Below are 21,746 nucleotides of genomic sequence, written 5' to 3'. Positions count from 1 at the left end.
TTCAGTCTGTCTCTGTATGTTAATGAAGTCCAGATTTCTGCACACAGTCTCACCTGTGTTCTATAGGCCCTCATGAATGTCATGTTCTCTGGCACTCTTTGCTTCTCCAGTGTGTCACTCTTCCCATGGTCCTCTTACCCTCAGCTCAAGCAGGAGATACTGAAGCTGCTTTGGTTTTATCTCCTTTAATCGAGCTTCATGTGGGTTCTCCTTGATATCCACGGAGACTGAATGGTGCAGGATGACAAGCACTGAAGACCATAGGCCTTTTGCAGAAGTGAGTAGGCATCACTGACAGTGAAAGCTACCCTTGGGATGAGTTGACTTCCCAAAGAGGGTTTGAAAAAGAGGTGGCATCTCTGTGGGGGATGGAGCCAGCTGCTGCTCTGAGAGTGAAGAGCCACTTCGGTGGAGACAGAGGATGTGGAAAAATATATAGGCATCCCGAGAGAATCCTGAAACAAAGTTGGGACGAGAATTGAGTGCAGAGAGAGAAGGGAGAGAGGTGAGGAGGCCAGTCTGTCTCCATTGTGTTTCCTTGTTTGCATCACTATCTGACAGCCTCTGCTAAGATGTCTTACAGTGCCCTATGACAGTGACTACATCTCTCATCTGTAATGTCGGTGATGGGAAAAATAGGCCACGTAGCCTAACAAGTTTGAAGAATCTGATAGTAAATATCTTCTTTGTGTGATTGTGACAGTGAGGTTGGCTTTTTTTTTATTTTGGACACACACACACACACACACACACACACCATAGATATTTAGAGAGATGGAAATTAAAATTCTAAGGATTTCTATAAAACAGTAAAATAAAACAAATACCAAAATAGGAGCACAGGAGATGTCTTAGCAGTTAAGAGCAATGTCTACTTTTCCAGAAGACCTGGATTTGATTCCCAGCACCTACATGGCAGCTCACAACTGTCTGTAACTCCAGTTCCCGGAGATACACTGCCCCTTCTGGCCTTCTTAGGAACTGCACACACACGATGTACATACATAGATACATACATAGATACATACATAGATACATACATAGATACATACATACATACATACATACATACATACATACATACATACATACTGTCTTAGTCAGGGTTTCTATTCCTGCACAAAACATCATGACCAAAAGCAAGTTGGGGAGGAAAGGTTTTATTTAGCTTACACTTCCATATTTTTGTTCATCACCAAAGGAAGTCAGGACAGGAACTCAAGCAGGTCAGGAAGCAGGAGCTGATGCAGAGTCCATGGAGGGATGCTTCTTACTGGCTTGCTTCCCCTGACTTGCTCAGCTTGCTTTCTTACAGAACCCAAGACTACCAGCCCAGGGACAGCACCACCTACAAGGAGCTGGGTCCTTCCCCTTTGGTCACTAGTTGAGAAAATGCCTTACAGCTGGGTCTCATGGAGGCATTTCCTCAAGAGAGGTTCCTTTCTCTGTGATAACTCCAGTTTGTGTCAAGTTGACACAAAAAGAGCCAGCACAATTGACCCCTTGTCAACTCGACACATAAACACGTCACTATTAAGTCTCAACCCTTACTTTCTTATTTATTCCCAAGATCTAAATAACTTTAAGAGTCCCACAGTCTTTACAAATTCTTACATATTAAAAATTCAATTCCTTTAAAATATCTAATCTCTTTTAAAATTCAAAGTTTTTTACAATTCAAAGTTTCTTAATTATAGGCTCCACTATATACATTCTTCCTTCAAGAGGGAGAAATATTAGGGGACAGTCACAATCAAAAATGAAATGAAATTCTAACTATCCAATGTTTGGGATCTACTCATGATCTTCTGGGTTCCTTTGAGCGCTTGGCTCACTTTTCCAGCTCTGCCCTTTGTAGCACACACCTTGTCTTCTAGGCTCCAGATGCCTGTTCTCCACTGCTGCTACTGTTGGTGGTGGTCATCTCATGGTACTGGCATCTCCAAAACATTGCTATCTTCTGCTGCAACTAGGCTTCACCAATGGCCTTTCATAGGCTCTCTTCATGGTGCCAAGCCTCAGCTCCTTTGCATGACCCCTTCAGTACTAGGCCATCAATTGCAACTGAGGCTGCACCTTCACCAGTGGCTCTCCATGGCCTCTCACAGTGCCCAGCCTCAGCTGTTCTTCATGATCCCTTCATGTCTTCAAAACCAGTACCACCTGGATGACTCTTATACATTACCAAGTCCAGCCACAGCACAAGGTACAACCTTGGCTATTTCTTGAACATAGCCTCTTTGTGCTTTCAGAAAACACTTCCAAGAATTCACCTCTATGATGCTGATCTCTTTTTAATTACCACTAATTTCTTAGCTCCAGCTGACCAGCACCAATAGTCCCAGTAGTGCTGTTATCTTGTTAATAACAGCTGATTCTTCAGCCACGAATCTTCACAATAAAAATAGCAACAGCCCTGATAAGAGTGTTTAACCTTCCCTCTGAAATTTCATAAGCCAGGCCTCCATCTTCTGCACTGTTCTCAACATTATCTTCCAAGCTCCTACAGAACTCTTAATGTTCCAATGGCTCTTCTAACTCAAAGTTCCAAGGTCTTTCCACATTCCTCCCCGAAACATGGCCAGGTTGTCACAGGAATACCCCACTTCTGGTACCAATTTGTCTTAGGGTTTCTATTCCCTAAAAAAAACATCATGACAAAGAAGCAAGTTGGGGAGAAAAGGGTTTATTCAGCTTATACTTCCGCATTGCTGTTCATCACTAAAGAAAGTCAGGACTGGAACTCAAGCAGATCAAAGAGCAGGGGCTGATGCAGAGGCCATGGAGGGATGCTACTTACTGGCTTGCTTCTCCTGGCTTGCTCATGGAGGCATTTCCTCAAGAGAGGCTCCTTTCTCTGTGATAACTCCAGCTTGTTTCAAGTTTACACACAAAACCAGCCAGTACACATACATATATACAGAAAGACAAAACACAGATACACATGAAATAATTTTCAAAAAAGATTTACTTGGACCAGATATAGTATTGCATCTTTGCTATGTAAAGGGGGAAAATCATCATCATCATCATCATCATCATCATCATCATCATCAATAATAATAATAATAATAATAATAATAATAATAATAAACAAGCAAACTAGTAAGGCAATGCCAATAATAATTGTGCTGACTAGGGGTCATTTCCATTTTGGATGAGTGACTGTAGAAAGGATGCTCTGTTCAAATCCTCTCCTTCTGAGGTCCTCTTGTCCCTTCTTACCACATTGTATCTTCCTTCTTCCTAGAGGCCAAACTCCTCTCAGTCTTCATTATTCCCTTACCCCTGCTCTCTTGTGTAAGTTTTCAAACCACAAGGCAAATTTAAGGAGCAAGGTGTCACCACAAAGCACACATAGATGGCATTGGGAAATGAATAATTTTCATGGTTGCTGGACAAGCAAGCCTTCAGACAATGGGTGCGAGTTATTTAACTGTCCTGGAAAAGATTGCCTGGGTTGAGTAATTAATATCATTATGATAAGAACAAAACAGAGATTCTTTGAAAAGAGTCAAGATGAGAAGGTAGGAGCTCAGCATGCTCGTGAGAGGCATTAAAACCAAATGCTCTTCTGGGTGTCTATGCTCTCCTAGAGCATGGAAGGAAGGTGGGTTGGATTTAGCACAAGGCTTTCCTGTGTGCATTGTTGACAGAGTCCTTAACAAATTACTTTTTTAAAAATTCATTCAAGTGTTTCCCTCAGAAACAAGAAGCCCGCTGTTTATTAGTTATAAAGCAGAGGTAGGACTGACTTTGAAGTAAAGGCAGCTTCAGAACCACAGCCCCATCTAAGACCATGGAGAAGCCCTAATACTGTGTAGATGTCTGACCTCCCTCCCTCCCTCCTTTCCTTTCTTTAGTGTGTGTGTATGTGTGTGTGTGTGTGTGTGTGTGTGTGTGTGTGTGTGTGTGTGTGTTCACAGAGGCTTAATTTCAGTGTTATTCCTCAGGAGCCATCTGCCTTGGTTTTTGAACAGTCTCTCTCTCTCTCTCTCTCTCTCTCTCTCTCTCTCTCTCTCTCTCTCTCTGGGACCTGGATCTTGCCAAGTAACTCAAGATGGCTGATCAATGGCTCTGTAGGAATTTGCCTGTGTTCCTCCTCCCCAGTGTTAAAAGTACAGGCACGCACCATATTTATTTATTGCTTATATGTGTGCACTTGCTTCTTTAAGCCAGAAGTCGTCATCAGATTCCCTGTAACTAGGGTTACAGGTGTTTTTGAGCCACCGTGTGAGTGCTAGGAACAGAACTCGGGTCCTCTGTGAAGAGAGTAAGCACTGTTAACCAGTGGGCCATCTTGCTCTCCCCCAAAGTATCTATTTTAAATATGCTCGACACATTCAGATTTTGCTTAAAGAATCTGTGTGCACTGTTTTCCAATTGAAAGGGGCTCAGAATTTGGAAAGGAGCTCAGCAACATCAAGTTTCTAAAAAATTCAATAGGCTGGGAAGAGAAATCCAAAAATGGAGGGCTGCACAAAGTTCAGGGAAGGATTTCAAAGTTTGCCGCAGCTTGGAAGGACACTTTGGGACATTTTAATGAAGGAGTCCCTTGTGCTGTGCTGAAAGAGCCCCTCCTCCTATTGGTTATAGTCACTCATCAAAGAACCAAGAGAAAACTCACGAAAATTAGTGAAATCGAAAACAGAAGAGTTCAGTCGAAGCTGAACACTGACATCAGCAGAAATTAGCCTGAGAGAAGGAGCCACTGCAGCCCTCCCCCAGCACAGATCACAGAAAACCGTAGTTCTTTTTAGAAGAGAGAGAACGTTGAAGAGAAATAATGAGCAGACTCCAGCATTATTGGATAATCTAATTAATGGAGAGGAGTGACTCATACGGACACCTAGGGGAAAAGATCTTAATTCTTCTGTCTGATATGAGACAAAATACTCAAGTTGTCGCTGATAATGTCAAGCCTAGAACCCGTCGGAAACTAGTCAGTGTCGTCAGTTCTAGGACAAATCAAGGTTAATTCAGGAAAGTTGAAGTTCTTATAACATTACAGCTATAGGAAAATGACATTTGATGATTTTTTTCCCCTCAAACTTGACAATTCCCCAGAATGTAGAATTCAGGTCTAGCAGTAAGAAAGCCATTATTCTAAATTATCTCAAAAGTGCAAAACAGCGCCAACTTTCTGTTATTTGATTACTTTCATAGACATGTGACCTTAAATCATTATGTAAAAAGATGCTCCAAGATATGTGTTTTAAACACGGAGGGAAGCAAGGAGTGCAGAAGTGTCAGGCACTTTCCTCACAAGAATTGTTATTTAAATTTTTTGTTTCATAACATTTATGAATATTAAAGAAATTTAAATTGTTGTTATTTATTTCCACAATTTTAAGAGTTCATGTTCACACCATAAAAACAAACAAATAAACAAAGCCCCACCTTGTTCTTAAACAGGCACTCCAGAGTGTATAAAGCCCAGGCCTATCCTTTGTCAGTAATGTCTGATATGAAAGGCATTGCCACATCTATATGGTGTGCATGTATGTATAGTCCGGTAAAGTATGTGCTTTATGTCTGTCCATTGGGTTAAGAACAAATGCTTGCATCATCTCTCCTATCTTCCTTTCGAGTCCAGCCAACTGGCAGAATACTTTCAGCTGTGTCCTTAGCAGCCCAAGGCAAGAGCTTTTCCTCAATAAACAAGACTTCAAAGTGCAATCCGCCATCTTCTCTCATTAGAATACCACCTTCTGTACTGCCTGGCTAGGAGCAAGCAAATCTCCAAAACAGAGAGACAGCACTACAAATTCATGAGTCCAGGGTGATGGTGGGGTGTCCCTGAGGTAGTTCCCTTGAGAAGTTTGTGGATTTTGGGGTGAAGCCTGGCTGGGTGGATGAGGTTAGTGATTCTAGTTCCTCAGGACACCAAGGTAAGATGAGCTGGGCTACCTGTGGGGGTTCAAGGGCAGCCTGGTGACACAGTGAGACTGTCTCAAAGTCTCAAATAAAAAGTAGGAATGGGGCTTAGGATACAGTTTAGTGCTGGGGCACTCACCCATCATGTGCAGAGCCCTGGGTTCAACTCAGTTCCAAAAGAAAAGGAGAGAGAGAAAATTTGGACACAGGAAGTCTGAGAATCAGAGAGACACGCTGTTGGTTCCAGTGAGCATACACCGTGGAGAGAGGACTGCACTTTTCACTTAGCTCTGTGGTTCCTAGGGTGAGTTAGTCCTGTCTTCAGGACAGCTAAGCAGGGCAGTGACCTCAGAAAAAAACCCGAGAATCACTAAGTCCACACAAGAGTGGGCAGGGAGGCCCGGGAATGTTACGAAGTACAGTATACTCATGTAAGAAGTTCTCAGAAAAATTAATTTTATAAGAGGAACTAAGGAACTAGTTGGGAAGACGGGAAATGCATCAAAGAATGCAGTTTTCTGTTGAGGTTCATGAAATTGCCTTTTTATTATAGGTCAATAATGGGTCCTTCATGTGACTGAGACTTTCATGATTGAATTGCCAAAATGGCGTAACACAAATGGCTCAGGGATTTTTTTTTTCATCTGGCTGGTCAGCTCTTTACCCACTGCGGTGTCATTAATATGCTACACACCAGGATGACACACACAAGAGGTATCTTGCAATCATTGTGGAAATCAGTGGGGTGAACTGTGCTGTGCGTTCCCACACATAACAGGTAGCCTCAGTGCAAGATGGCGAGATGCCACCTCTCGCTATCAAATCTCTGAAGTTGTTACAGGACTCGATTCAGGCTCGGATGATGAAAACGGCCTGGAACTCGACTCCCAAAGGGAAGAGTGGGCTGTACCACAGGCAGAGCGGATGTGCGTTCCTTCTTTGCTCTCCGCTAGAGAAAGTGGGCGGGCTGAAATGAAAGTGTTGGGTTTGGGTAATATGTGAGCTTTATAAAAGGGGATTGGGAGGGAAGGGTGGCCCATGAGGTGAGTGTAATGTAAAAACATATTTAGAACAGTAGGTTACCAGTCAAGCCGCGACAGTGCCTAAGTGGGTATGGATCTCATGCTGAAGGAGAAAGGGCAGAGTGCTTCACCGCGTCCTGGATTAGGGCATCTGCACCTTTGTCCCAGCCATAAATGTGCACACGGTTGGGCGAAGTTGGCTGTTGGGTGCATCCATCAGAGCAATGGCCACATCCCACAGTTTTCCAAAGGAATAGATGATCAATCAAGCTCACCTTGTCTTAGGGAAGAATGGAAGTGGTCACGGGGAGGCATACGGCATTGCATGTGAATACACCGTATTTGGGTTTTCCTTTGTTTGTCTTGAAAACAGTAGATAACCAAGCATAAGGCTAGGGAAGGTTAGGGAACAGGAAAACATCTCTGCGGAGAGTCAGCCTCAGATGTTCCCAGTGCTGACTGGACTAGTGCACATTGGCACTGAGACCAGAGGTCCAGGCTGCTCCTCGAATGGGACCGTTCCTTCCCTGTGTGTTCTGGTCACTTCCTCCCAGGTTTGTGAGCGAGAAGCCTGTTGTTTCACCGCCATAAGAGTTCGCCGCCACTGTAACCTTCTGGATCATCGCAGAGACTAACAAGGATCTATCTACAAGGATATCAATATTGAAAAATAGATAATGCTACACGTGGTCACAAGGACTCCCCAAACCCTAAGAGGGAGAGAAATGGATGCTGTTTTCCTTTGTAGAGAAGCTGGGTGAGTCGGTGCTGTAAAATCACTACGTATGGGAAACATTCGTTTGTCTATCCGTTTTGCTTGAGATCTTTAAATAACGCAACCCAATTAAAAAAGAACCCTAAAGTCCTCAAATCTTTTCTATCAGCCAGAAAACACACACACACACACACACACACACACACACACACACACACACACACACACGCACACCGTGCTGTACAATTCAGCCTTTAATTACAGTTACCTGCTTTCCTATTGTTTAACCGTCAATTTCCTGCACTGAAGACAGACCTTAAGCTCCCTGAAGGCAAGAATCCTGTCTTCAAGTTGCGCTCTGCACCGGGAAAACAGGTATCCAAGCAAAGGCTGCTGAGTGGAACGAGGGGAGGGGTTTCAGTGCCAGTCTGCAGCATGGCCTTTGGGCTGAGTTGCGCAGCCATGCGCGGTGGTCCAAGGTGGCCACTGTCTTGCTCCCCTCACCCCTAAGCCGTCCTACCTCGCTGCTATTCCTCCTCGCTGCCAGGAGGAGGCACCACGGACTCAGGTTAAGCTTTTCCCACCCCCTGGCTACCCCACTTCCCCCAGCTCATGACGTGAGAAGCAGCCTCAGCCAAGAGTCTTAGCAGTGGGAGTGAGGGGGGTGATGGAAGGGGTTTGGGGGTGGGGAGGGGTGGGGGGTGGAGAGCAAGAGGACGCGCGTGCACACACACCCTGCCTCTTGGGTTTCTCCTCCTGAGTCGGAGTGTGAGAGGTAGGGTGCGTGTGTGTGTGTGTGTGTGTGTGTGTGTGTGTGTGTGTGTGTGTGTTGCGTGCGCGCGCGAGCGCGCGCTTGAGTGGCACGTTCCTGGGTGTGAGACCCAAATCAAGACCAGGACCTTTGATGTCCCCGCCCTCCCCGCGTCGCCGGTGATTAATACCCATTTTTCTTACTCTCCCCCTCCTCCCCTGCTCTTCCTCTCCTGCTGCCAAACGCTTGACTTGCCCCCGCCCGCTTCCCCTCCCCCGGCTCCCATCACCACCAACTGGAATCTGGGCTCTCCTGCCTCTCCACCCCCCCCCCTTTTTGAGAAAGGAAGGTCCTCCCCCACCCCCTTTCCAGCACCACTTCCTTGGGTTCCTTCACCTCTAGGAAATCTCGGGGCTTGGCTCAATGGAGAAGCGCTTCTCGGGTCAAGCTGCCTCTCCATCCCCGGCATCCAGCGGAGCTGGCATCCGAATACATTTCCTTCTGCTCTGCAAAGAGTCGTAGTGAACTTCCCAACCCGAGAGACTGATCATCTATCCTGCTTTGCAGGAAAGGAAATCTCTCAAACCCTCGACACCCGCCACCCCTCTCCGAAGAGTGCCACCGCGGAGGTGCTCAGAACCGGTACGTAAATGCTCGCTTTTGAGTCTCAATTTTGGGGGTTTGGGGAAATCAGGCAGATAAAGGCTCGAAGCCTTAGCACTGCTAACCAACCTGGTATTGGGTATAGCTTTCCGATTCAGCGGCACCGAGCACTTAGAATTTTGGATGGTTTTTAATTTTTTTTCTTTTAAACAAAAGGATATTTTGGGGGAGGGGGAAGGGGAAGGGGAAGGGGACAGAACTGCCTTTGGTTTTTCTGAGGTGGTTAATTCCTTCTAGGGGAGAGGCTGAGCAGCGGTGCCCGCAGCTGGAGCCACGCGCTGCGACCCTCCAGTCCAATCCTCGGGCTGCAGGTGCAGCCCGGTGCGCTGCACATCAGCGCGCCGGCGGCGTGAGTGTGCGCGGGGGTGAGTGTGAGTGCGCGCGGGGGCGCGTGCGCGTCGGGGGCGTGTGTACGCGCGTGTCAGTGTGCCCCATCCAAGAAATGCCCAGTGTGCGGCCGGTGCACAATCAGAACCCATTGAGCACGAGCCCGGGGTGGGAGGAGGCTCCGCTGCTGGAGGAGATGAGGAGAGCGAGCCAGACGTGTCAGCAGCATTGCAGATGGGGCTGGGGGCCGCACTCGCTGGCGAGTTAAGTGGGGATGGTGTGCGTGTGCCCGCGCGCGCGTGTGTGTGAGTGTGAACTGCTGTGTGGAGCCTCCTCTCCCTGCCTTCCTCCTTGCTTCCCACTTCCCTCTTCCCTCTCTTCCATTCAGGTTGGCTTTTCTCACCTTTCATCCATGCCTGTCCCAGGAATGGCATAGGCAGACCTTTTCTGAATTATTTATAGATTGGTGCCAGCTGTTTGCGATTCCTCTCGTGTGTACTCTGTGGGAAATGCAGGGTTTCCTCCCCCATTTCCTTATAACGACTTGATATATAGATATTTTTTTTCCGGCATGCATTTTGCTAACCCTCTGGGGGACACTCGAATCAAACCCTGACCTCCTCTTTTTTCCCCTTAGGAAGGGGACGCTTTGGGAATGACCATGCTCTACGGAGGGACAGAGCCTGCCCCCAGCTTCTCCACACAGAGACTCCTCTACTAAAGCTCCAAAAAAATTAAAAAGAAAAAAAAAGAAAAAAGAAAAAAAGAATCCAATCTGTAATTGCTGAAGACTCCTTAAATATATATATATATATATATATTCGGGCTACTAACCTCACATGCACATGGGATAATGACTCTGGATTCTGCATTGTGAGCTGCTCTCCACACCCTGAGATCCCCTCTTACATTACATTTTTTCCTTTGAATTTGCATCTCGTCAAGACACAAGATTAAAACCAAATTTACACTACACTGGATTTTAAATTTTCTTCCGTTCCTTTATCCTCCGTCTTTCTTATGTGGATATGCAAGCGAGAAGAGGACCCTGGATATTCCCAACATGCTCTCTCCCTTAATCTGTCCGCCTAGAGGTTTGGCGTCTACAAACCAAGGTAGGGCACATTCTATTTTATTCTTTTTCCTCACCTGGGGTGGGGATTTCTTGTTTTTATTCTGTCTTTTCCAGTCCCTCAGATGATATATTTTTTTTTCTGGAAGAAAAAAAATAACATGGTATCAAAATAATGCTGTTCGGGGTGGGGGGGAAGGCTTCTGTGACAAAGAAGGGGACCTCCAGGTCATTTCTCATGTTTCTGGCATCTAACAGGTTTTGTTTTTCCGGGGAGGTGGTGGGGGTGGTTGTATGCAGGCACAGAAGAGGTTGGAGGGTGGAAGGGGTATGTCTATATACAGACACAGACAGCCAGGGGACCTGTGTGCTTCTTTTACTAAAACAGCATTTTATTCACACAGAGCTAATGATAGATTTTGATGGGCATCTAGATATTTTTTTTTCTCTCCAAGCTGAGACTTGTCTCTTGCCGTCTTTCTTTCTGTTTCCCTTTCTCCCCGTCTCTCCTTTCTAGGTAGGTATCCTTTCCATGCTCTGTAAAAATAAATAAATAAATAAATAAATAAATAAATAAATAAATAAATAAATAAACAAAACAAAAATATGGATGGGGATTATCGTGGCTATTGCCCTGAAACCCACCTGGTGTCTAAGGGTAGAAAGTGGGCCCGTAGACCTCAGGAGGCCTATTGCAGGGGTGCAGGTGTAGGTAGGAACTGGCTGCTCTCAGAACACCTGGATGCTGCAGCCTGAAGTCTTCCACCTTAAGCTCGAAAAGGAAGGATTCCGTCAGCATTCTGCTTTTCGTTTGTACATCTTTTCCCCGTGTGCTATTATTTTTGAGCTGTAAATTTCTCCTTCTGTCCACACATCTATTTATACCCGCACATCCTCCGAGCAAACTGTTACTTCCACACTCTTGCAAAATGGCTATCTTGCAGAGTTCTGAGGCGCCGTGCATGTGGAAAGGGTGCAGAATTCGACATGGGAGTCTTTGTGTTAAACAAAGAGATGTGCTGCTTGCATGTGTTTGTCTTGTACCCTCAAAAAAATAGAATCGGTGTTTTAATTTCTTTGAGCCTCTCATCCATTTCGACAATAGTTGAAATTGTTTCATATGTGAAGAAATATATGTATATATATAAAACCTATGATATATATAAATATAAATATATGTGAAATATGCCCAATGTCTTGCACAGCATTTGAAAAGAGAAATAGCAACAGGAATGGAAAAGACTTAGCTAACAGTTCCTCTGCTAGCCACTCAGGCAAGCCAAGGCAACTCCTGAGGAAATCATAGCATCTCTGGTTTGAGGGCCAAGATGGGGACCCAGCAGCTCATCTCCTTTCTATACTCTCGCTATACCTTCTCCCCCAAACTCCGAAGATATTCTCATGCAGGAATGAGGTTGGGAAAGGGTCTTCAAAAATCTGTAGGAGAGCCATGAGCAGTCAATAGTCCTTCCCCAAACACTTCCTCCCCCTCCACCCAAGTCATTTTTTTTTTTTTTAAAACCATCCTTTGGAACAACCTAAAAATACTGAAGTGTTGTAGGGGAGGTAGTAGAAGGTCCTTGCCAGTCACTCAAAATGACAGTGGGCGACAGCTCTTAATTGTTCAGTAAGGATGGATGTGGATGCCATCCAAATTTACTGTTCCTCTCCCCTAGGCCTCGTTCTTTGAGCTCTCGTGGCTGAAGATTTATCTGTAGCCATGGTGTAATGCGAGTGAGGTTGGGATCCCGATCTGAACTATGTTCTCACCAAGTCTACAAATAGCTGAGGTTATCTGCTGTGTGCTCACCTGAGCCGGCTCCCTGACTTCTTCTCCTCCTTCAAGTAGGAGGATGCACTCTTAATTTCACTTCAAAATAGAACAGAGGGACGGGTGAAGATGCCCGCTCAAGGTGCACAGAGTTCCTAGGCACTGATGGACAAGGAGAGTTGGGTACCCAGAGGGCACGTGGCTTTTTTTTTTTTTTTTTTTTTTTGCATCACAGTTGCCTGCGGTAGTGATCTGCAATTCAGTAGGACCTTGGTGATAAAACCAATAGGGAGGCTTTGCACGGGGTCTCAACCATCTCCCTTACCGTGCATGCCAGTAAGATTCACTCAAGTTCCAAGCTGTCATTAGTTGGCCCATGGCCTGGGCAAAGGAGAAGAGGCTAAAGAGTAGAAGAGAATGGGGGAAGAGAAGGCAAAGGGACCGAGAAAGCTAGAAAGAAAAGAGAGGTGATGCGGTGGGGAAAGACTTGTCCGGTATCAAGGAGGCAGGGCCACAGGTGGCCTGCACTTTTTGGCATTCCAAGCCATTTTGGAGACCCTGGTATGGGAGCTGTGACCTTTCACCGTGAGCAGTTCCCACAATGCCTGAGTTGGTGGCATTCTTGGCCTTCCTGGGTTTGTTGTTGCGCCTCTCTTCGCTTCTCATCACTGAATGGGTTCTCCTTCGTCCCTGTGCTTTTCGCCCTCACCCTTGTGGCGTGGGTGACGTGGGAAGTGGTGGAACTACTGGTGGGGCGAAGAACAAACTCAACGGCAGTGAAAGAGACTCTGTCATCTGTAATTAAGGAAAAATTAATAGGAAACCATGACTTCCCAGGACAGCATGGCTAAGGATGTGGCTTTAAGGGGAACCACATGTGGCTCTGTTCCTGTGTCCAGGTACGCTGGTGCAGGTGGACCTGGGGGAGGGGCGACATGCCAGGTGCTAAGTGTGCAGGGGCAGAAGCAGAGCGTGCCAGAGAACTGTCTAATTCGTCTCTCTCGTTGGTTCCAGCTCCAGGGAGCCTGCCCACCTGCAGATTCTTGCTCTGCTACTGGTGGTGTGTGATCCTTGTCAGGGGTGGATGTGGGCAGAGAGTACAAGTAAGGGGACTACTGGCAGTAAGGAGTGGAAGGATGGAGAGAGAGAGAGAGAGAGAGAGAGAGAGAGAGAGAGAGAGAGAGAGAGATTCCTTTCATCACTACTTTGCATCTCAGTTTTTTTGTTTTTTTTTAAGACTGGTTAAGAAGAGTGACTTCTTCTGGAGGGAGGGTGAACAGCAAGGGGTCTTGTCACTGTGCTTCTGTCTCCAGAGATGGCTTTAGAATTCAGCCATTTTCTCAAATCTTCAACTCCACCTAGGCTTACATGGACAGGGGCAATGGCTACCTTTGAGAGAGACACAGGGAAGAAGGTTGGCTGGTGTAATGAGTGACTGGTGTTTGGTGGGGGAGAATCAGGACTGAGTGGATCCTGAGGAATATCATAACCTTTGAAGTGTGTGTTTTTTTCATCTCCTTTATGGCTATAATAAACCCAAGGGCAGGGTTTCTTTTTCAAGAATCAAATGAAGGTAACATCTTCCCCAGTATTGACCAGCTACCGCAAATATTTAGTTAATGCTTGGGGAATGTGGAACGCAGAAGGAATCAAGGGTAAGGAAGTTGGTTATGAAGAAACCATGACCTCAAATCAACATCTAGAGCCACAGAAGAGAGGGAATCCAGGGATGACCTGACCACTGTGTAGGTCTGAAGCAGGTGTTCCAGGCCGTGGGGCTGTTTCTTAAATCGTGACCATAGCAAATGACCTCCCGGCTCATCTCTGGTTTCTTGACGGGGGTCAGGACTAGGGGCTGCAAAGCTAAGACTGCCTTCTTTCTCCTTGCCATTTTGCACTCTCCTTAAGAATCCTAGTCCTTTCAGTGAACCGTGTTTTTCGTCTTCATGACCCTACACGGTTAGGTACTACTGCCCTGTTCCTATGTAAACAATTATAGATCAAAAGAGCGGCCGGTGTAATGAATTGTTTACATTTATTAAAGTGCCTCTCCTCTTCGTAACCAGAGAAGAAACCTCCAGGGAGAGATTAGTGGTTGAATTGGTGTCTTCCAGGAGGCTGAGGATGGGAAGAGCTGAGAACAGTCAGTAGAGGGAGCACACAGAACTCAGAGGAGGTAGGTTTCTGAGGTCTAGATGCCGTGGTGATGTTAACTGTCTGTGACTATTACCCCGATCCACTGGGTGGATCAACTCCTCAGGATTTGTAGACCAGAGAGGTGTGCTCAGCGGCCTTCTTTGCTTTGCTTGGTGTTCTGGTACTTTGTTTCCATCTTGTCGCTTTCCAGCCCTGTCAGCCGAGGTGGGCAGGGAAGAACTCAATGATTTTGTTGTCTCCTGGTAGCAGTTCTTCTCGTCACTCCCAGCGAGGTTGTTTGCCCTCTCTCTGTGTTTTACTAGCGTGTGTTTGGGGGTTCCAAGACCCCCTCGCTTTCTTCTATTTACATGTCCTCTTTCCTTCTCTCAGAAGCTCATGAGCTCTTCAAGGGCAGGGAGACACACGTATTCATCTTGGAATCATTTGTACTCAACGCAGAGACAGGCATCTGATAGATACCGGGAAAATGCTGGAGAAGGATCCCAGGCAGGATGCACAAGGGTTATCAGTCAGTGGTGCTCTTTGCTAGTCTATTTGTCTGATGGTGTAGAGTGAGGTGACCGAATGCTGGGAGATGTAATCAAGAACTTGAAGCTTAGTAGGCATCTAGTCTGTCCTTGTTTCGTAGATGAAGAAGCTGAGATCTGGGGAAGTGGTTGTCCCAGGGTTATGTTGCTTCTTAGTACGAATGCTCCCTGCTGTCCGCCATTGATGGCGGCCAGAGCTGACGATTGACTGTGCACTTTGGACATCTCCATCATTACTTCTCAAACTTTATTGCATACAGAAGTCACAGGGGGGTGCTATTAAAATGCACATCCTGATTTGTTAGGTCTGCAGTGAGACCTGAGACTCTGAGTTTATCATGTCAGAGTTCTTGTATGACAGGGCTCAGGTCCACACCCTCTATGCATCTGAACGCCATCATAGTCAATACCGAATCTCTTAATTGCGTGCTATGGCATCTATAACATCTTTGTTTTTTTTATCAGAAAAAATATATGTTTAATTTTGCCTGTCTGTTCCACATTTTTGTTTATAATTCCTCTACTCAAGTACACCTTTTTGTCCCCTCGATGCCTTCTTATTTCTGGGTGTTCTCATAATGAATTGTCTTGTCATTTTTCCTGCTTCTTAGTTTATTTCTTATTAACATCCATTTGTCTTTTCTCACACGCACAGCTATTGCCTTATTTAATTTATCTTTATGCTTTTGGCTCTGTTCAATTATTCAATAAATACTTGATAAAAAAAGCAATATTAATCAAGCTCTGAAAATAGAATTGTCTCTGCATATTCCAGCAGCAGATAAGTCATATCCTAAAGGTCTTCCAAAACACAGTGTGAGGAACCCTTATTTGGTTAAGACCCTTAAGGGCAAGGAGGCGCGGTGAGAGGTGTGGTGGGATTGATGGAAGGGGTTTGTGGTTGAATTCTTTCTTGAAGAACAAACAGGAGTTTTGGAGGCAAGGAGGGAAAAGTCATTCCGGGAGAATGCACTGGGATAGCCAGGCCTCTGTAGACACTCATCCTCCTTGACTTGCATCCCGAGCACAGGAGTGTGCTGGTTCTCCAGCTTCGAGACTCTGATCACAAAGGACCAGGGTGGAGTGAGGGCTGAGGCTCTCTAATTCCTGCCTTGGCGAGTCTACAGTTAACGCGTCCTCACCCGGTTTGTTAGCCTTGCCTCTAGAATGAGCAAATGATGTAGTTTTCATTTTAGACTACTGGATTGCAACTAACTTTATTGATGGCCATTACAAAGAAAGGGACAGCTGTTAGCTGATTTGTGTCCAAGGAGAGAGCTGGATCCCAGCCCAGGCCAGACTACTTGGAATGAAGGACCAGTTGGGCCCCATGTGTTTCTCGAGTAGTGAGGTAGAGAGCCACACCATTCATCCGCTAGCGGCTTTCTGTAGCAGCACAGAGGGGTGATGAGAACAGAGGTGCCCATTATTCTCGGGCACTCCATGACACGTTTTAGTTGCCTTATTGGAGTGGCCTGATATTGTACAAATTTTTACTTTGAAGGATGTCTGGATGTAGGGATGATGAGCGACATCTTGGTCATCTTTTGCTTAAGGTATAACATGGGTGCTTAAGGGAAGATGAATTTGCATGGATTGTTTGCTAAGTTATATTTTATCTATTTCCGGTCCCCATTCTTCTACCTGCCCCCACTCTCACCATCTCTCTGTACGTGGTCAAGTATATTAATTTTGTTAGGAAATGCTTATTATTAAGCTTGACCTGAAGATCTTTTTTTAATTTTTAGTTTTGCATATTGAGGATTCATTCAACCTAGCACCTTGTGTATGCTAGGTAAGCCCTTTAGCACCAAGAATGCCTCCCACCCATTTAAAACACTTTTTTGTTTTGAGAACAAGTACTCAGGGGGGGGTCTTGAATTTATTTTGTAGTCTATAATGGCTTTGGACTCATGATCTTCCCAAGTGGCTGGGAATTTAGGCAGGTGCCACCAGGACTAGATTTCATCCTGGAGACACTTTAAAGGTCCATTTCAAATAAAGAGTACTGTAGGAATGAAGATACAGGGGTGAATACATGTCTTGACTTAAAGGTCATGCGTTCTAAGGTGACTGGAGGGGCAGAGAGTGGAGACAGAGCAATAAGGTTGTTCTTTCTCTGGTTAGGTGGGGATGTGGTAGAGCGGAGGCTGGGCTGGACCTGCAGAACAGCAGGTCTGGAAGGAGAGAGGTGCTGGCCTTGCTCTTCCTTGGGGATGGGTACTTAAGGGGAAGGAAACCTCTAAAGGACAGAGTGTCGAGAAGGACTGCAAATTCATAATTCTGTTTTCTCAATGTCACATTTCATGTTCTCATTCCTCTTTTTGTAGACCCTTTCAGCACTTAAACTGGTTGGGTTATCTTAGGAAACGAGGAGATTTTTATCTCTTTTGAGTCATGGGACTTAGCGAAATACTGTTGTTTAAAAGCATTGTATTATTGACAGAATGGGGAGGAACTATTCCTGGGGTTCACACAGCATCTTTAATCCTTCCTCCCACAGCTCCCTTGCCTCTGTGAAAGTGACCAGGCTTTCTAAAGTGAGGTTCCCCCTTTATTATGCCATGGTCTGCTCACAAACATTATAGCATCTGGGTTAGAGATCAGAACTCTCACACACTACTCCCCCCACCAACACCGAACATAGTGCATGTGCAGTGACTTGTGTATTCCCAAGAATCACCAAATGACCCGAATCACCAAATGCATCAAATGGGAAATACATTAAACAGTTATACAATTTAAATCCAGTGTAGCCTTGATTTGTGTGTGTGTGTGTGTTTATCTGTTTGTGTATTTGTGTGTGTTTGTGTGTCTATGTGTGTGTATGTGTGTTTATCTGTTTGTGTGTTTGTGTGTGTGTTTATGTGACTCTGTGTGTGTGTGTATACATGTGTGTGCATGTGTGTTGGGGGCAGAGATGAAAAACACATGCCCCTGAGTTTGTTTTTTTTTTTCACACAACCAATTACCATTTTAAAACCATAAAAGCAGTCCCAAGGTTAGCAACTTGAGGGGAAAGCTGTGGGTCTGTGCACTGAATCTTAAATTGCAGCTTCACTTGGAAAGGCTGTACCTTGCTTTAGCCAGTGATGGGCACTCACTGCGGCACACATCTTCAGAGTCCAGGGCTCCCTTTGTACGTCAGGAGTCTTTGTAGGGTTCAGTGTCCTTATCCAGCAGACGATGAAGGGGGTGGTCTTGGGGAGAAACTTACATTTGTGTCTGTGGTGCTCTTTGCTTCATGACTGTGTGTAAAACGTTAGCTCTGGGTCTCAGTCGTCTGGCTCTGTAACAGAGACGATACAAACTTACAGCCTTCCTTCCCCTTTGTTAGCCTTCTCACACTGAAATGAAAACAAAGTTTAAAAGCTAAACAACCTAAAAAGAGTCTTGCTCCTGAGATCGTCATCATGCGATGCTAAACCCTTCAGTCAGAACTCCCAGGAGGGGTCATCATCATGCGACCCTAAACCATTCTATCAGAACGCCCAGGAAGGGGCTGGGAGATGGCTCAGCCAGGGAAACCTGAGTTGGAGCCCCAAAACTCAAGTAAGAAAACTGAAGTTGGATTTAGTAACGTGTGCATGTAATCCCAGCACTGGGGAATGCAGAGCCATGGAGCCCTGGGACTCACTCCCAGCTGGCTTAACCTGCCAGTAAGGCCATTGAAATACCCTGCCTTGAGGAACAGGATGAACTGTGTCTGCAGAATGATACCTGGCGCTGTCCTTTCACCTCACACCCACACATGCAGGAACACACACTCGCACACAGGCACACTCAGGAACACACACATATACACATACAAAATACACACACACACTCATACACACACACACACACACACACACACACACACACACAATCTCAGGAAGAATTCAAACAGTGGCCATTTTTAAAAGTCCCTTATGGGAGCCTAGTGTGTTACCATATTTTATTTTATTTTATTATTTTATTTTATTTTATATGAAGTCTCACTATGTAGTTCAGGATGGTCACAAACTCATTGTCTAGCCCACACTGTCCTCAAACTTGTCACATGCCTGCCTCCTAAGTGTTGAATTAAAGGTATCCACCTTTACTAGACTATGTGTGGCCATATTTGAGACTCTTCCGCTAGCTGGTTGACAAGGTAAGCATTAGCCCTGATCATGACACAATCTAGCATTTCGACTGTACAGTGCGACCCTGTTGTGAGCCTAGGCTGTGAGGGGATTCAGTGTATGAAGTATACACAGAGCATGAGACCTCGGTTGAACTAAATTCAGTGTGCCACTGACCCCATGCCTGAGCTCTCCCAACACTGACATGGGCCTGGTGTTTAAAGTGTGGAAACACAGTATGAATACTTTCCCTGACACCCTAGGACAGGTGTGGCTGTGAAGTAGGGCGAGCAGTCTGCTTCTGCCAGCATGCTCCGTTCCAGTTAGTCGGTATTGAGGGTGCTCCATTTCTTGTTTCAGAGAGAGAGAGAGACAGGGAGAGAGAGAGAGAGAGCCCCATTTCACTCCTCTGTACACTGTAAATGCAGGAAAACTATTAATAAATGGGGCTGGATAAGCAGCCCCTGATTGATGGGCGAGGGCTGTGAATGGTGCAATTATCCCGGAGCAGTTGGAATTCACTAGGCCCTGCTGCCCTCCCTCTCTGTGCCTGCAGTGGAATATTAAAGGCGTGGAGCGAAGGCAGAGGGTAGGAGGCATTAAGACGTCGCTCTTCCTGACTGTAACTTTAGTCACTGATCATTAGGCTGGCTGGGCAAATAGTTTTCTCGAATCCTTCCTTCCCAGCTTCCTCCCTTCCCCGGTTTAAAATAAATGTGAACCTAAATGTAAAATGGCAACAACAGAACCCAGATTTATGGGTCTGTTTTCTTTTCAAAGACAAGCCATTGTTCTCTTTTGGACATCTGCTAATAGCCACTGGGGACGAGGCTGCGATGGCTGGGAAGCTAGTGGTGTTCGGTGGGCACTAAATATTTAGGGGAGAAACAGCCAAAGATCTGAATTTCCGAATACCTGCTGGGTGGCCTTTTGTGTGCAGAACGTTCTGAACTTGAGCACATTGTAGTACTAGCCTGGGAATGGCTCCCTCGTGGCTCAGACCTCCTCCCTGGGAGTTCTGTGGGGGGCCAAAGTGGATGTCTCAGATCCGGGGGTTGTTTCTGACTTTCTGGGGAACAGAGACAATGTCAGCCCTTTGCAGGTTCTTTCCCAGTCTTGATCCTGGTTTTTCCTGAGACAGGGTTCAGAAAAACTCTACCCTGGCCAAATTCAGATGCACAGGCTTCCCAGATCCTCCGGATCACGTGGACCTTTTGGGTATTTAAAGAAAGGAACACTTTGAGCTGATATGGCGACGTGCAATTAGCTTTGCTTCTTGTGGATTTGTCATTCCTGCCCCTTATGATGACAGGGGATTCATGTTTGATGTCACTTTGTGTCCTCGGCACTCAGGACAGGGATATCTTAGTGCATGGCCAGCAGCACTTGGGAAATGTTGGCAAGGATGGCAAGAGAACGATGTGACTGATGAAGAAGGCTGGCCGGCACCTGTTATGTCTCTAGCACATCGAGCCTTGGGGGGGGGGGGGGTCAGCCGAGTCTGAGAGCACAAAATCATGCTTTGTCACAGCTTAGGCTGCGGGAGTGAAAACACACCCCACCCCAGCACCCCACTTCACTGGGCTGTAGTTCACATCATGCAATGAATGTGACAAACTGACAACTCTCTTTAACCTCGTCCTCTAAATCCTTCCTCCAGGTCTACCTCACATGGTATCTCCACCATGAAGCCTTGCTTGGTCTCTCTCTGCAGAAATACGCTCTGTTAGGTTGTTTGTTCCCAGGGTGCTTTTCTGTTTGTCCCACTCTCCTTATGAACAGTTCTTTGGGCACAGATCTCTTCAGGGGTTTCTAATACTGTCCCATGACACTGTCAGTTTTTCCAACCCTGGGCCTTCTGGGATCGCTGTCATTCAAGCTTCCAACCTCTGTTTTAAATCCCGTACCTGCTTACAAGGATTCTGCGATTTCAGGATAAAGGTTGGCACCTAGATTCACAAATGATCTTTCAGTGGCCGTAGCAAGGAATCAATGTTAGTGATGAAGCTTGTGTTGATGCACCTGGGAGAGACATTAGATCACAGGACTCAGAAGGTTCTGGCATTAGGTGGCCAGAAATGGTAGGGTGTTTTAATCTACCAAGAATGATAGATTTAAAAAATGCTAAGAATTATAGCTGTCTGCCCAAATATGACAGTCACACACAAGGTCTTTCCTTGTTTCTCTTGAGACAGCTTCCTGTGGAGACGGGGCCTTGAGTTGACTGGAAAGAGTCATGGTGTGCCAGTGATATTATGAGATATGTTGACCCGGGTTATCTCATTTAATCCTCACTCTAGGGCCAATGTTATTATTTCTGTTTCTTAGACTGACCCGGTGAGGATTAGAGAGCTAGGGGATTCACAACGGGAAGCTGCAGCCAGATTCCCAAATTATGTCCTCTGAGTGCGACTAACCCTTGGTACTTTAAATTACAGGGAACTTCTGCTGTGTAATAAAAGACACAGGAGCACATGGATTCATTATCATAATAGACTGTGCATCTGTGCATGCTTGTGTGTATGCGTGTGCATGTATGTGTTTGTGTGTGAGTGAGTGCATGCATGTGTGTATGTGTGTGTGAGTACATGTATGTGTTTGTGTGTGAGTACATGTATGTGTTTGTGTGTGAGTGCATGTGTGTGTGTGTTATATGTATGTGCTCATGTATATACACGCCTGTAAAGCTCAGATTGCCATATCACTCTTCATCTCAGGACAGGGTCTCTCACTAACCTATGCTCACTGACTCAGCTGG

General features: G+C 45.8%; 1 protein-coding gene and 1 long non-coding RNA gene across 10 annotated transcripts in view; one reads left to right on the top strand and one right to left on the bottom strand.

The window, feature by feature from the left end:
• Positions 1-1,145: 1,145 nt before the first annotated feature.
• LOC120102418 (uncharacterized) lies at positions 1,146-8,900 on the bottom strand. Of its 4 annotated transcripts, none has more exons than XR_010065969.1 (5): positions 8,762-8,900; positions 7,883-8,004; positions 7,175-7,545; positions 2,801-2,872; positions 1,146-2,640 (listed from the first exon to the last, which is right to left on the bottom strand). It is a non-coding gene; the product is annotated as an uncharacterized LOC120102418 (long non-coding RNA). The 4 variants fall into 4 exon arrangements; XR_010065970.1 differs by having other exon boundaries at positions 7,930-8,004; XR_005504013.2 differs by having other exon boundaries at positions 2,801-7,545.
• Grin2b (glutamate ionotropic receptor NMDA type subunit 2B) overlaps positions 8,289-21,746 on the top strand; it is a 477,610-nt gene continuing 464,152 nt past the window's right edge. Inside the window, exons 1-3 of one of the 6 annotated variants that reach the window (XM_017592437.3) lie at positions 8,289-8,389; positions 8,933-9,007; positions 9,993-10,470. The gene's annotated coding sequence lies outside the window, so the exon portion shown is untranslated. 6 annotated transcript variants of the gene reach the window in all.

Source organism: Rattus norvegicus, chromosome 4 (assembly GCF_036323735.1).
Source record: "Rattus norvegicus strain BN/NHsdMcwi chromosome 4, GRCr8, whole genome shotgun sequence".
Classification (NCBI taxonomy): domain Eukaryota; kingdom Metazoa; phylum Chordata; class Mammalia; order Rodentia; family Muridae; genus Rattus; species Rattus norvegicus.
The sequence above is the reverse complement of the archived record's forward strand: the minus strand, read 5'-3'. Positions and strand labels throughout refer to the sequence as shown.